Source organism: Odontesthes bonariensis, chromosome 1 (assembly GCF_027942865.1).
Source record: "Odontesthes bonariensis isolate fOdoBon6 chromosome 1, fOdoBon6.hap1, whole genome shotgun sequence".
Lineage (NCBI taxonomy): Eukaryota > Metazoa > Chordata > Actinopteri > Atheriniformes > Atherinopsidae > Odontesthes > Odontesthes bonariensis.
The window spans coordinates 40323434-40340080 of NC_134506.1; the positions used below are offsets into that span (position 1 = coordinate 40323434).

A 16647-nucleotide genomic window follows, 5' to 3' on the forward strand; every position below is an offset into this window, starting at 1 on the left:
ACCTTGGGGGTAATCAGAGTGACCCACATGAGCTCCCACCACCCCATGAGAGAGCAGTGTCACCCATAGTTGCGCCGACTCTCTGTTCAAACCGGGTCGGTCACCCCCCCACCCGCCTGTTTTGGCCACACTGCAACGGTGGGCAGCCAGTCTCCGCTTCACCTCCACCTTAATGTGGGACCACTTCTTCTTCACCTCTGCTTGTGAGGCTTCTCAGACCCCCCAGCATTAACAGCCTCAGGCTCTCCCACCCACTCCTCTTGCGTTTGCTGCTTATGCCGGATGACAGCGTACCAAAGAGTACATTTTTGCGCGCCTCCACTTCGGACAGTAGCACTTCCAATTCACTTTCAGTGTAATTTTTCTTTTTTCCCGTCTTACTCATGTTTTTTTTCTTTATTTTCTGATCGTACACAGAGGGGAATCGCAGGTGCAGGGCTCATTTAAATATGATTTGCGTATTTAAGTAGGGGCGTGGACAGGGAGGAGTTGGGTGCTCCGACATGTGCGCTCAATTCCACGTTGATTGGGATGTACAAACGAAATGTGCTTGGATACATGCGTGCGCACATATTCGTACATCCGACGTTGGAGGTCATTTTGGTTTGGCCGTACGCCATGTTTCAGTAGGAAATCCACGCAAGTCTTTGTACATGAGGCCCCTGGGCTGTAAATGGCAGATATAAGATATTGTGATAAAGTGTTATACCGTGTGTGTGTTTGCATCTGATGAAATTCAACAGAATGATAACAGTTAATTTAAAAATATTACTGAGATACATATATCATGATCAATACATTAGGCACTGCAGTTTTTTTGCTTTAGATTAAAATAATGATTGTAACGTCAACTAAACAATCATCCCCAATAATATACTATTCTGCAGCTGCAGCCACTTAAGAGGAACGGCTGATTATTTTTGCAGTGTGATACGCTGCAGTCAATGCCATGGATTGTATGAGCACTGACGATAACCTTAAAAGACAAATAATGGGCCGGCTGATTAAACACTGATATTCAGGCGGCATAAATCCAACAGAACCGGCTGCACATGTTGGTGTCAACAGGCTTGAAGGTGGAAATGCTCTTCTTCAAAGATGTACGACGCTGCAGGCACATGAAACAATGCAGATAAAAGGCAGCAGCAAGTTCTGGAGGTAAATGGCAAAAAGAAGACAGTATCAATGTCCAAAACTCCTGAATTCTTTCTGATAAAAGAGTGAGCTAAATGGACAGACGTTAAGTTTCTCCGGACAGTCTGAGATGATGAACAGTTTGATGTGCTTCTGCATTTTCTTTGACTAAACGGATTACAGCTCACACAAGATTAAACTACTTAGTTTGTTCTCTGATAAAGCTGCTTGGTGTAAATTCAAAGCATGTTTGTAAAGAAGAGATGATGGCGGCTCCGAGTTAAAACCTTCCACATTAAAGAACTGTAGCGCCATCTGCTGGAAAATGACACAGACATGGCAGAGGATACAGAAGAAGGTTTTTTTTTTGCTCCACACGTCTTAAAGGACCATATCAATCATGTTTTATACATTAGTAAAAACACATTTTAGATTTGTTTTAGTCCAATTCTACGAATGCACTATTTGTGCAACTACTTTTTCTTTTCAGCTACACAGCTCTTTGCTTAATTCATTCAGAAAATGTCTTATTTTGTCCAAAAGACATTTTAAAGTAATTTAAATTGCATTAAAAATAAAGCGCTTTTAAAACCCATGTCAAAAACATAAATCATCAAAGCAAAGATCATGGCCCCCTTTTTAGGATAAGTGTACAAAGCCTACTGATGTTTCTATCATGGCATTTTTTTCCTTGTGATATTTGAAGGCGTTCTCTCTTCTCTTTTGATTTGTGCTAACCTGTATGATGTTATGCTTTTGCCAAATGTCTGCACATGCATTGAGGTGTAACCGCACTGTTGCTGCTGTCTTGGCTTTGCATCGAATGAACGGGAACAGTTGCTGCCTGCTGATTAAAAGCATGCCTCTCCTTTGATTAGATGCCATATCAGATCTGCAACCAGGCCTCTCTGCTGGGGAAATGAAAGGCGCCATGTCCACATTAGCAAGATGGATCAGAGGCTGCAAACTAAATGCAAATAAGCAAAAATAAGTGTACGTTTTAAACCTCTGTATAACTTTAACTGTATTTTTAGGACCCAAAGCTATCAAGGAATATTTTGATGTTATATAATGATTTGCTGCCACCTGCAGGACACAGATTGTGTTGCTGCTGCTGCTGCTCAGGAGTACATTTCAGACATCTCTGAGGCCAAATGCATTACAGGGACATCAGTTTTGTTTTATTCTGTCTGAAAAGCTGATTATTTCAGGCAATTTCAGGCAATCTCTGGCTCCAAATATCAGTGACCGGCAGTGAGGTTAAAAAGTATAGACAGAAACTTGAGTTCAGTCAGAGAGAATAAAGGCTGGACAAAGATGCAATACCAAAGTAAATAAATAAATTAAAATTATTATCATAATAAGAACTGTTGGACTGTAAATACAAAGGTATCAGTTAATACAGAAAAATGGATGCACATTTTCTCTTTTTTCATAAATGCACAACCTTTTCTTATGCCTTTCTTAGATATATTCCTTTTCTCGCTCTGTATGCATATTTCTTCACAGGCAGAGAACTACATTTCGCTGCACATTGCACAGTGTATGATTGTACATGTCACAAATAAAACTCAAGAAACAAGCAAAAAAACAACATAAAGCTCATGCGATCGTGTATGTAGGGTTAAAAAGAGCTTCAAGTGTCAGTGAGCATCCAATCATTTCATTAATCTGTCTTCATTTGACACAAAACAGGAGTAGAAGAAACTCAGTTGTCCAGATTGTGATGAGACTGCAGGCAGGCTGATGAAGACGACGATGGAGCATCAAAAAAGAGTTTAGATCCCACCTGATGACCCCAATGACATGTTGGTCAGCACTGCTCACTGGTCTTTATTGGGATTATGGGGATCAGGAGGTTCTTCATTAGGTATTGAGCCAGTATTAGAAGGTTAATTGTTGAATTTAGGGAATTATTCACTGAGTCTGGTCCATTTTTTTTTTTTGTAGCACAAGTTTCTTGTGTTTACTTTGAATTTGAATTAGATCTCTGATTTCCAAAAGGCACAAAATTCAAGCTGATGGCATTCACTGCTCCCTTTAGCTTTGTTCATGTATTTTTATTGCTGTTTAGATAAGGTCACCGCAGCAACACATTCACCTCTTAAGACAATCCGTCATGTCTGTTTAGGATCATTATTCTGATGTTGGGGCCTTTATATCTTACATCTTAAGTGTGTTTGTTTTTTTACTGGTGGTTTAATTGGCCCATTTACATGTTTCTTTCCAAGTGGAATGTTCTCCGTGCAGCTGGCTGCAACAGGAACCCCGAGCATGCTCTGACCACCGTCATGCTTTACAATTGGAGTGGTGTTCTTCTTTACGTGAAATAAGTTTCTCTGCTCATTAGCCGCATTCGGACAGAGTTCTAAGAACGGTCCACCTCGAATTTCGTTCTGATAACTGTCCTTCCCCAGAGGAACTGTTTCAGTTTGCATTCGCACATGAGTCGGGACCTGACAGGGACTGATGCGACGCAGCCGTCTGCGACAGCAACGTGTTACTTTAAAGCAGTGATACTCACTATTTTTTTCACAAGAGCCACATTGGCAGAGCAAAATCAAGGGAAGAGCCACTTTTACGACAACATACTAAAGTTCCCTTTTGCAAATAGGCATTTCTACATATAAAACATCCCACAAAAAAAGAAACAACACAGCCAATACATTTTGGCATGCATGTCCTTGACTTTCTTCATGTTGTATTTGTAGTTTGTTGTTGTAATCATAGTGAGACATTCAGGATGAGCATGGTTTTTGTGCTGGTTTTTGCCCTTTTTTAATTAAAAACCGATCCATTGTGCCTGCATCTCGCGCTGGCTAAAGGAGCTAGCGTGCTCTGCGGTCAAGTGTGACGGTGGTTTAAGCGGGCTGCATTGCCAGGTTTAACAAAGCCCCCTTTAGGAAACATCATTAAGCCTTAATTAATACTTAATAAAAATACTTAATACTACAAAAACGCAAACTTAATAAAAATACCTAATACTGGGAGGTATTTGCTGTATGTTATTTGAAAAAATGTTTTGTTATTGTTACCATATTGTTATAAGCTACTATGCGAGTGCGAGCCGCCAATTAAAGCTTGAGGAGCCGCACAATGAGTATCTCTGCTTTAGCGCCACATTCAACAACAAAACAAAACAAAACAAAACCCGGTAAAAGTAAGGAGAGAAGAAAAAAAAACACCAAAAAGCTAACATGGAGAGCGGGGAGGCCACCGTGTTCATGGTCTGCATGATGGTGATATTAATCATGGACGATCACATCGGGCGTCTAACATGGAGGCTGGAAGAGCTCACAGAGAGAGTCAGGAGACGAAGGATGGAGCGCAGGCCATACTTCTTCGTTTCATGAAGGAAGGAGAGCAGAGCGCCGCAGACAAAGGAGACCACGTGGAGGTTTAACTTATTAAACACGTGCCGGTTGTGTCCGTGTCAAACATTTCAGCCTGACAACATGATAAGGGGCGGAGCTACCGACCACCAAACACCTCCGTCAGAGGTGTTCCTATGGAAACCAGAACAGACCCAGCTGAGGAGAAGGACCTAAAAATGGTTCCAGGACTGAGGGTCGTGGTCCCTAGTTCAAGTCAAAGTCAAGTCACCTTATTATCTGATCTTAATAAAGTGAAAACACAAAGCTATAAGTAACTGTCAGTAAACATCATTGGCCAATGTGTCCAACCTGTCCACCCCGTATCATATCAAGCTAACGTTAGCTAACTACCGACTAGGCTAACAGGATAATATTTGCTAATTTGACAAGCACTTACTGGTCAGAATGGATCTTCAAATGACGAACAAAGTTGGAAGTTGTCGTCTGGCTGTCTGAGATGTTGATGCCGCATGTCTTATACTGTGCTGTTCGTCTTTTGCCGTCAAAATGGTAATTACGAAAGCCGAAGACAACGACTCTCTAATATGAGTTTATTCTCTCCAATAAACACGTAAGGTATGTAGAGAGGGCATGACTGATTGACAGGGTAGTGATCCAATCATGACGCCATTCTCAGCCTGCGCTCCTACCGGGTAATCAATATTTTTTTTTTTTAATAAATTTATTAATTTTATATTCAAACTGAAAACATGAACTGAATAACACTCAAGTCATTCAAGTCATCGTGTCTCAAGTCAAGTGCCGAGTCTTTAACTTCCAAATCCGAGTCGAGTCTCGAGTCTTTTATTTTTTGTCAAGTCAAGACACAAGTCATCAAAACAGAGACTCAAGTCGCTGTGACTTGGACCCGAGTCGACTTGAGTTCCCATCTCTGATGGTTACAGACTGCTTATGGGCTGTTCAGATGTTCATTTGCAAACATTTAACGCAGAATTTCCTGCTGAGGGCACAGGAGAGAGTTTCTCTGAAGATTCTTCTTTGAAAGTCAAATATGTGCAGTAGAACAGTGCACCACGGATCAAGAGTCTGACAAATCCCCCAGAAGGTGCCCTGCTGTCAAATCTTTGGGTCTTAATTCACATGTTTAATAATTCTAACTCTAATCTTCCTGTTAACTGTCATTTCTTCAGTGTGTTACTGAGGAAAGGGTGACCTGAAAATGCTTTGTTATGCTTTGTTATACATTTGTCTGCTTTGTTAAGGTCACGTAGAGTATTTAACTGTTCGTTGGTTGGCAGCTGCTCAGGGGAACCTGTGGTTGTTAATAGCTGAAGAAAGGCTTGAGGAGTCAGAATATCTCCAAAGCTCTGAAACTTGTTCACCTGTCCTTTTCCACTGTGAACTGTGACCAGAGCCCGAACAAACCGATTCAGGTCTAAGAGCACAGATACTTTGGGCTGCTCTTTTCCTTTTTTTCCACGGTAAAATGATGCAAAACAAAACTAATACATCCATCTTTTGTAAAACATTGGGTGTACTAATAGAGATCAGTTTGTTTTCTACTTGTATAACTATTCATAGTAACATAGGAAGGATGCTCGAACCTTTGCATGCCGGATATTTATCATCAAATCAAATCAAATTAATTTGTAGCACATTTCATGTACAAAACAGTTCAAAGTGCTTCACATAAAATAAAAGCATTGCAACAGGCAGTGGAAGAAGCATTAGAAATGCATAAAAGAATATAAAGAGAAACAAATAAAATAATTTAAATGAATTTAAAAACAAGCAACAGCCTAGATAAATTAAAAGATATCGTGCAGATTTTATGCATAGACACATGAGAAAAGAAATGTTAAAGTTATTTGGAATTAACTTCTGCAATTGAAAAAGAAAGCTGACACTCAGCCTCATTTTGGTCAGGGCTATAACAAAGCTGACTTTTTTTTTTTTTTTGTCTTTAGCCGTTAGCCATTTCTTGTAAGGCAACATTAAAGGCCGTTTCCCCTTTAAATATTTCGGGAAACGTGGATGTGGTTCCGTCCAGAGCTGAGAAGGAGCAGCAAGAGAGACCACAGCATGACACAGAGCGGCTGATGTCCACAGACAGGAGACGCACTCCGGAGCAGACACGCGTGTTTTCATCGTGTCAGCACGCTGATGCAGGAACTCAGCTCCAAACTTCAAACAGGCATGTAGTCCGGGCTGCTTGGACTGCAAACATCAGCTGAAAAACAAATCGGATTTTTCTACAGAAACAAACAATCCCACAGAAACGCAGGTAAGCTCCTCACGCAGTTTTTAATCTACGAAGGCGGAGGCGTGGGATCTTCTTTCCTCCCCGCATCAATTTTTCATGCGCGACCCTGTCTCGAGATCTTTTATCACACGACGAACTTTGATCTTTTATGTGTCAGGTTACACCGGCAGACGTGATGTTTGTGTCTTAGACTAAAGAGAGGATCCCTGCGGTTTGCAGACAGCTGGAAACAGACGTGCCTTTCAGCACCAAGGACAGAGGATGCTGCGCAGTTTGAAACCAGAAGCTCGTGTCAGCTGCACGACCTGCAGCTTCACGGCTTCTCCATGTCAAAGGCATCTTTAAAGATCTTTAAATGAACCGATTTGAGTTTTCTTAAAATAAATTATGCCGTATGCCTTTGTAAGACGCAAACAAGTCATACAGTCACAAAATCCCGACATATTTAAGATCAGGAGCCTAAGCCCTATGAGAGTTGAGATAAACGAGGTCCATCTTCAAGGAGAGTTGATTATGTTTTATGCACACATCTTTATGTGTGCATAAATGTGTGCTTTATCTCTTTCATCTTTATTATTCTTATAGCAGGATGATTTCTTTAGAAAACAAACACATTTCTGCAGCATTAGCTTCTCTTCAGCTCTCTATGATCAAAAGTTTTTTTCTTTTGTGCAGATTTAATTTGATATGAACAACATTTCTTCATACAAAAAGAGGTGAAGCGATTTTTTTTTTTTTTTGTGACTTGTTATTAAGGATAACCTATAAAGCCTAACGAGCCAGAGTTTTCATTTGGAATATTTCTATGACTTTGCAATCATAATTGGGGCCGAGTAGTAAGAAATAATCAACCAAAAGTTATCCTTCACTCTCTTCATATAAGATACTGTTTGTTTTATTTTCATGTTGCATTTAGCTTACACGCAACTTCTTCAGTGAAAAACCAAAAGCAGTAATAGATGTTTAGAGAGCTATTTTATACTGAACTATTCTATTTTTTCTATACGAATCCACATCAAGTTATAGAGCTAAAGACTCAGTTTTTAAATATATATATTAAAATACTACCCAAGGGAAATTAAATCACAGCTGCTTATAATAGACGGGGCTAGAAGTGAGACATTTTGCACTTTAAATGTAGCCTAAACCAAATTAGCAGCAGTCTGAGCTAAAATTGAAGAAAAGGTCTGTCTGCAAAGTATAAAAGTCATATTGTAACCGAGCTTTACTTTCTGTGAGAGACTACAGATAAAATGTTTGTGCTATTTTTTAGATTTTTGGCTATTTGCCTTCACAACGTGCCCTTTTGTTCGTTGTTGGTTTCACCCCATTGTGTTCTATTTGACTTTAATGCATATTAATGCATTTCTAATGAGATAACTTTACATTTGCACACATGAACATAACATTTCTAGAAATGTTGAAGTCTGATTGAATCTCTGGGTTAAAATAGTTCATGAACTTTCCAATAAAAATGTTTGATTTAAAAATCAATCAATATTCTGAGATGTTTATTTATGGCCAGATTTTTCATTATCGAAAACACGATAATGAAAATGATTTTTCTGTCTGTTTTCAGTGTTTTCTGATGAATAAGGCAAAAAAAAAGGGATCTTAAATCTCCTCTTTTGACAACAAGTAGTAACAAAAATTTTGAATGAGGCTTTTCTTTTTTGCATTCCATCCTGTTCTGGACGTGTTAGGAGACAATAACTTGTGCGTTTTTAACTATAACCTTTTATTCAATAGAATTCATATAACATCTAGTGATCATTGTAGTACTAAACAGACAAAGTTTCAAAGTTATATCTAAAAATGTGGCATTCTGCACCTTCATGCCCACACCTGTTTTCTTTTAATCTACTTTTAGCATAACTTGTGCTAATTAAATACGTTTAACATACCCATTGATAGATGGTCTATGGCTCTGTGTTACAGGAGCAAAAAATGGCAGCTACAGACATCTTCCTCTTGACTTTGTGGACTGCCACCATCTTCACTTCTGCACTCGGCTGTCCTCAGCTCTGCACTTGCACAGAAAAATACGGTCGCCATTTTGCTGAATGTTCTTACAAACACTTAACTGAAGTCCCAGATGGCCTCCCGCCCAACGTCATGACCGTGAGTCTGACTGTAAATAGGATCAGTGTCATCTCACTGGGCAGCTTTGACAACGTCACCCAGGTGACTTCTCTGTGGATGGCCCACAATGAGATTGTGTCCATCGAACAAGGGAGCCTTCTGCCTTTGGTTAATCTGCTCAACTTTGACATCAGCCACAATAAAATTGTCGACTTTCCTTGGGAGGATCTGCAGAACCTCACGGCCCTGCAGCTGCTGAAGATGAACCACAACGAGATGGCCGACCTGCCAAAAGACGCCTTCTCCAACCTCAAAGATCTCAGGTCCATCAGACTCAACAATAACAAATTTACAACCCTGGCTGAAGGGACCTTTGATGGTTTGGTGTCTTTGACGCATTTGCAGATTCACAACAATCCTTTCGGTTGTACCTGCTCCTTGGACTGGCTCAGAGACTGGGTTTTAACAGCCACCATCTCAGTTTCAGAGCAGAGTTTGATCACCTGTGCAACTCCCGAGGAGCTTAAAGGACAAGTGATCTCCAGACTGCCTGAGTCAAAGTGCACTAGCCCAAATGTCACAATACGAATTGAGCCAAACGTTCATACCACAAGTTTCTATGAGGACAGTAAACTGGTCTTGACTTGTGAATTTAAAGGAAACCCAAAGCCGCTGATCATGTGGAGCATTCACAGCAGAGGCCAAAAACAGGAGCTGGCTCTGTCGTTCACCGAGGATGGCTCTGCAGAGTCTAACGAGGACTCCTCGATGTCCTATTACTCTGTCAAAGTCTTCAATAATGGAACTCTTCTCATTCCAAACATCAAGAAGGAAGATGGCGGAAACTACAGCTGCTCTGCCACAAACGAGTTTGGTAGCGCTGAGGATTCGGTGTTGGTGGAGGTGGTGGCGACGCCAAAACCAACGCCCATAAAGCAAATAACCACAGCAATGCCTTACACTAAAACCAACCCATCCATCCAACAAAACACAGACAAAATATCTGTTTTTAAGTCCGTGCGTCTCCCTGACTTTATGAAAAAAGACATCCTGACCATGATGCCCACTTATCATCCGACTGCAGACATCAAGTCTTATGAGGACACAACGAGATATCCGCCACGTTCAAGCAAATGTGGCCTGACAGCTAATACAAAAAACATCTCCAGCTATGCCTTGAACAGGAGCCTGGATGATGTGAAGCAGTACACATTTGACTTTGGCGTTATTGCATTAGGGGTGTCAGAAACCGAGGCAACAGTGCGGCTCAATCCTCTGCTTATATCCAGAGACAGGAGCACCAAGCGTGCCGGCGCTGCCACATCTGAGAGCTACAACTCTGACAGTGAGGAGAGCTTTGGACTTCCCGACGTCTTTGAAAAAGTCCACTCAAACGGCTTGTATCTATGCATCGCCGCTGACAGCAAACACTCTGCTGTGCAGTGGACGAGGATCAAGGCGGGCGTCAACACATATCTGTTCAGCGGTTTACGACCCGGCACCAACTACTCCCTGTGTTTGACCTACAGAGGGGAGGACTGCGAGGTCCAGGTTCTTTTCACCACCAGAAGGAGGGTGCCAAACCTGCTCATCATCATCTCAGTCAGCATCTGCCTCCTTACCGTGTCTACCGTGCCTCTGCTGGGAGCAACGTGCTTCCACCTGGTGTACAAATACCGGAGCAAGACCTACAAGCTGATCCTGAAGGCCAAAGACCAGTACCACATGGAGAGGAACCTGACGTCCAGCTTAAAAATGCACGGCCCTCACACCGAGTCCCAGAGGAAGATTAATTGCAGCCAGCTGGAAGAGGAGGACAGGGAGAGCGCGGACGACGGGGAGAAAGAGGCAGACACGGAGGAAAGCGTGGTGACTGATTCTTTCACTTTGTCTCAATGCAAGGGGAATTTAGACGACTGTGAGATGGGATCCGAGTGTAGTGACAGGCTGCCTTTGGGAGCTGAAGCTGTTAATATTATAAGCAACTACAAATATCCTAATCAGTAATCTGCAGCTTTCTTTTACATGTTGTCTTAAAACAGTTATGTTTCCATTTGAGTCAGCTGTTTAGTTTCTCTTCAGCACAGCAGATGTACCGCTCTGCTTTGCACTGATATTCATCAAAGTACAATCACTGCGGGGCGGTCGGTGGCGTAGTGGGTTAAGCAGGCACCCCATGTACAGAGGCTACAGTCCTCACTGCAGCTGGCCCCGGTTCGAGTCCTGCACCGAGTGGCCCTTTGCTGCATGTCTTCCCCCTCTCCCTGCTTCCTGTCTCTCTCCAACTGTCCTCTCATTAAAGGCATAAAAAGCCCCCAAAATTTTTTTTAAGTACAATAACTGCATTCGCTTTAAACCACAAACACAACAGCCCCAACATTCAATGACTGGATGGGAGGGCGGCCACCCAGGCTCCGTTGATTGTCACTGAATGTTTTCCAGACAAACCTTGTGGAGGGAGCTGAACCAGATCTGGTTTAAAGGGATAGTTCGCCTCTTTTGACATGAAGCTGTATGACATCCCATATCAGCAACATCATTTATGAACATTTTCTTACCTTCTGCTGCGTCCTGTGAGCAGAGTTCCAGCCTCGTTTTGGTGTTGACGAAGGTAGTCCGGCGAGTTGGCTGGGGTCCCGAAAATAAAGCGTCTTGCTTCTCAAAACAATATGCGTTCAAAAGAGTAATACATTTGCATCACAAAATCGTTGGCCAGAAAAAGTCAGACCTCACAAGCACTTGGCGCTATTTTTAACTCCCTTCATATCAATGCATGCAGCCACCTGCCAACAGCCGCGCCTGTTACGGTGTTTACTGCTCGGTCTGCACTTCGGTCTACACAGCACGCAGTGATACGAAGGTAGAGAAAATAGCGCCAAGCGATTGTGAGGTCTGACTTTTCTGGATGGACCATTTTGTGATGCAAATGTATTACTCTTTTGAACACATATTGTTTTGAGAAGCAAAACGCTTTATTTTTGTGGCCCCAGCAAACTAGCCGGACTACCTTCGTCAATGCCAAAACGAGGCTGGAACTCGGCTCACAGGACGCAGCAGGGTTCATAAATGATGTTGCTAGGATGGGATGTCATACAGCTTCATGCCAAAAGAGGCGAACTATCCCTTTAAGCCCATACTTTTGAGTGACTTGAAATGCAATTTTTTTTACTGCCACAGAGAGAGAAGATGGGGGCTTGATGTCAAAAATAGCAAAGAGCTGTTAGAGCATCTCTAGAAAAGTTTGTGAACCTTAAAACTATGTGTTTCTGACTCGCTTTAAAGAAGGTTTACTTTTGTTATACACATTCCCAGGCCTGCAGAGGGCTGAGATGCCTCAGTTCCCCGTTTTGCTTTATGGCGTCTTTGTGGCATCTTCAACATCACCAAAACTAATTCAGTTTGGCTGTACATGTGCAGGGCTCACACTGAAATGAATTTTTATGACAGTGGTGTTTCATTCTGCAACTGAAGGTAAAGCCAAAGAGCGCCAACATTGGCTGAATTTTCTAGTGTTATTTTAGGGTAGAAAAGGAAGTAAAAAGTAGTTCATATCTTCTCATTTGCAGAAAACAGGCTGACGTTTCTGGAAACACTTTCATTTGCTATCTTGATGATACACTTGTTGCTTTTGTGCCAATCTGCTACATTTCATGTGTCATTCCTCTGCAATTAATGCTTTTTTGTGCATAGTTTCACAACAATACAGAGAACACGAAAATACAGAGAATCCCATTACATTACTTTACATTACGGTCATTTTGCAAACGCTTTTATCCAAAGCGACTTACAATAAGTGTGTTCCACATCGGTAGGCATAAGAACTTGAGGTCACAAGAAATCATAAGTGCATTTCCTTCCAAAACCAAACAGCCTAGAGCATAACTCGCGCTGGAGTAAATGTAATAAGTTAGGTACCTAGCCAAATGGGAAAAAGACAATTTAGGACACAGATAAGTGCGTAGGAAGCTGGCAATTCCCCTGACAATTCACACAGTAATAATACGTGACATTTTTCTTATTTCAACTGCAGATAATTAAGATCATTTTCAGATGTGTATCTTGTCTCAGCTGTACCACAACTCTCATAGTGATAGACAATCATGGGATGCGTGTACCTCAAGTGCAATAGTGGTAAAAATACAGATATGCCAACCGACAAATACTAACGTTTTGTCAAAGCCTCTGACAGCTCACACGAGGTGTCCTTTGTTTTTGGTGTTCTGACACACCGCCTGGTGAACAGCAACAAAGTACTTGGTTTTTGGGAAAAGATAGTTGTCAGGTTTAAAATACACCGCTTTACAACGTTAGTCCAGCGAATGGGATCATGTGGCCATGATATACCATTTCAAGATATCTCAAACTCATAGCTAAAAGTTTTGTTTTGCTAGTAGCCCACATCGTGAGGTTGAAAATGCCTTGTTTTCCTGGACACTGTGAATAAAAGTGAATCTGGCCATGTTCTTCTGCTCATGCTCAGTGCACAAACCCAGTTTTACAAGAACATGTGTTTTATGAACATTTGTCTAAGGCAGTAGTGTCACAATCAAAGGTTAGAAATTGTGAGCTTGAGACATATTTCCATGCTGTTGTGTTGTGTAGAACAGCTTCAGTATCACGTGATGGCAACCGTGAGTATTTACATGTCTAAGCTATAGAATTGTGTGCTTTTTTAAAGTCTAACCTTGAGCATCTAATCCTAATCATGACGTAGTAAAGTGATAAAAGTAGAAAAAAATAGGAACATTTAACCTCACAAGAAAAACTATATATATATATATATATATATATATTATATATATATATATATATATATATATATATATATAAATATCACAGTCAAGATGAAGGCTCAGTGTTACTCTGTGTATCGTTTATGATAAGCGATTTCTAATTGAACACTATGAGTTACCTGCATCCTGCTCTTTACCACCTTTTCAAGTACACAAACCATATATGACCATATACTGAACCCCAAACTGTTCATGGTGAGAAGATGAACGAACTTCCCCTTTAATTAGTACCTCCATTTCTTGTTCTTTTAATCATTGCTATTCCTCTTAGAGAGATGGTAAATGGAAAGAAGCTGATTATTTCCGCCCTCTGGCATCAGCATGAAGACTGCAACCAACATTTGACATGAAATATGGTGTGTCTTAAAAAAACAATCAAAGAATTGTGTTGCTGTTGAAATTTGTGGAAAAGTGGTAAAATCTCAAGTATAAGCAAAAGCAACTACTAGTACTGTAATTACTCATGTTAGGATAGCATTAGCTTAAATACTTAAATTTCATATAAGACAGTTTAAATGTTGTTTCAAAGACAAGATAAAACTTTGTTGTGTTCTGCTAATATGAGCTGTTTGTCCAGTATTACTGTGAAATCTTTCTGTGAACATAACTGAAAAAAATCAGTGTTGTAAACATAACCTGCTGTGGATGTAAAGTGTGTACGATTACTTCAGTGCTACCCACCATCAGCTCGAGTCTACTCCATGTGTCCTCTGCCCATGATGGGGTATTTTTCCCGCTGGGCTGCTGTGTTAGAGGACCTGCATGCTGCCCGTTGTTGTCAGTCGCAATGTCTTGTCTTAAATATTCTCGACTCAATTAACAACTCTGAGTGACTGTTTCGCAACGTTTTTCTTTCTCTTTTATACCCCTGTGATGAAGGAAATAGATGTTTTACCAAAGTGTTTCAAAATTCCTAATCCCGTGTGCCTCAATAAAGTTCGAATATAAGAAAACTGACAATTCTTTTGAATTTTTCTCTCTTTTTTCCCCCCAATGAACTCCCCAGTAAACGTTTAGGCCGCCTTAAATGAAGAATAATTTCAATTAAACATGATAATATATGATCATTGTAATTACGATATTTGCAACAAATTAGCAAAAAAAAGGTGCTAAACCATTAAATCATATGAACTGTTTGGATAATAAAATTATCATTTAATTAAATGCTTTCATGAATCAACAAATTAACTGTATAAACTGAATATTTATGGAGGACTAAAAGCACCAAAATTAAATAAATAAATACATCATTAAATAATTGTTTAAATGTGTCATTAATTCATTAAAATTCAATAATTTGATGTAAAAAAACATATATAATTATTTCACAATTTAATTCATTATTTCATGGTTCTTGTGTTTCAGTGCATCATTAATTTATTTTATCTGTCAAACTTGCCCATCAAAGTCAGTGGGCGGGGCTAATGCTCATCTAGTCTGATCCATTGCCTATGTCTGGGTCTGAAGCAGCATGCCTGGAGAGGGATGATGGAGGACCTTGATGAAATTTCTCGAGTGTTGGTGAGAGACATTTTAGAACTAGCAGAAGATGCAAATAAAGTTTTGTTTGATAGAGTATCTAAACCAACGTAGAGGTGAATCGATTTGGCTTGACTTGATGTGCAGGGTAACCAATCAGGTGTTAGGAATCCGCCCACTGACTTTGATGGGCGAGTTTGACAGATAAAATAAATGAATGATGCACTGAAACTCAAGAACCATGAAATAAATAATTGAATAGTGAAATAATTATATGTGTTTTTTACATAAAATGAATTGGTATTTTAATGAATCAATGATACACTAAAAAATTATTTATGTATCCAATTTTAATCAATTTAAGGCACATTTAAGTAATTATTCAATTATTTATTTATTCATTTAATTTTGGCACTTTCACTCTTCCATAAACATTTCACAAATGTATAGTGAACAAACTGATGAGTTGTGGAATTGAAAAGAGTCATATCTAAAATTTTAGAAAAACTGTTTATTTGGAGGAAATAAAAGGCATTGATGTGATTTGACATCCAAATATGTGTTACAGTGATACATCTGTATTTAGTCCAATGATTCACCCTTAATGTTTACACAGCTGAGATGAAAGTAGAGAGTGATAACAACAGTTATGAAGATATTACACCCGATTTATTTTATTTATATTATTAACAGCAACTTGATACTAAAAAAATAAGTATGTTTTAAATATTCACTCTATACGTTCTGCCATCCATGGTCTTAATAAAACCCTCCCATGCTGCAGAGCACTGAAAAAACATGAGAATCTGTTTGTGCTGACATGTCTACTTTAACCAGATAAACACCATCCCATCGATCTTTTACTTCTGCTCTGATGCTGACATTGATCAGCACCGTCTCTCTGTGCATTGTGCACATCAATACGGATTTACCAAAAGGCTTTGCAGGTAGTATGCTGTGATGCAATCAAGCTAACACGTCAGTCAGCAGCTGATTGTTATTCAGATTGTCATGTAATCTGATTTGACTTATCAGGAAATGATAAAACAGAGAGTATGGTTCTTACCGGGTTTTAAAATGAGATATTTTCCAACTTCAAATGAAAAACACATTACATTTTTCACCCTGTCGATTTTCATTTAACAAAAAATAAGCAAAAAATGTGTGAAAAACTCCACCCTTACTGCTTTTATAGGAATTAAGAGGGTAAGTAGCAGCCAGGTGCAGCTAATCAAATACACTTGACTAATTGTTGCTAGCAGGTGTTAGCACCTCTTTAAAAGCAGATGTTTTGGCAGTTGGTTTGCTGGTTTGGAGCTATCAGATGGGTAACATAATACCAAGGAGGAAAGACATCAGCAGTGATCTCAGAGATGGAATTGTTGCTTCCCATCAATTTGGGAAGGGTTATAAGGCCATTTCCAAACTATTTGGAGTTCTACAGAGAGAAAGATTATTCACAAAAGACGTTTGCCAATCTTCCCAGGAGTGGACGTCCCAGCAAGGTCACCCCAAGGACAAAAACCCAAGAGCTACATCTCAGACTCTGCAGGCCTCAGTT

The 16647-nt window shown here is 40.1% G+C and overlaps 1 pseudogene; it reads left to right on the forward strand.

Annotated features, from left to right (window-relative positions):
* Nucleotides 1-6534: 6534 nt before the first annotated feature.
* On the forward strand, nucleotides 6535-14567 carry LOC142380915 (immunoglobulin superfamily containing leucine-rich repeat protein 2 pseudogene; annotated as a pseudogene).
* The last annotated feature ends 2080 nt before the right edge of the window (nucleotides 14568-16647 follow it).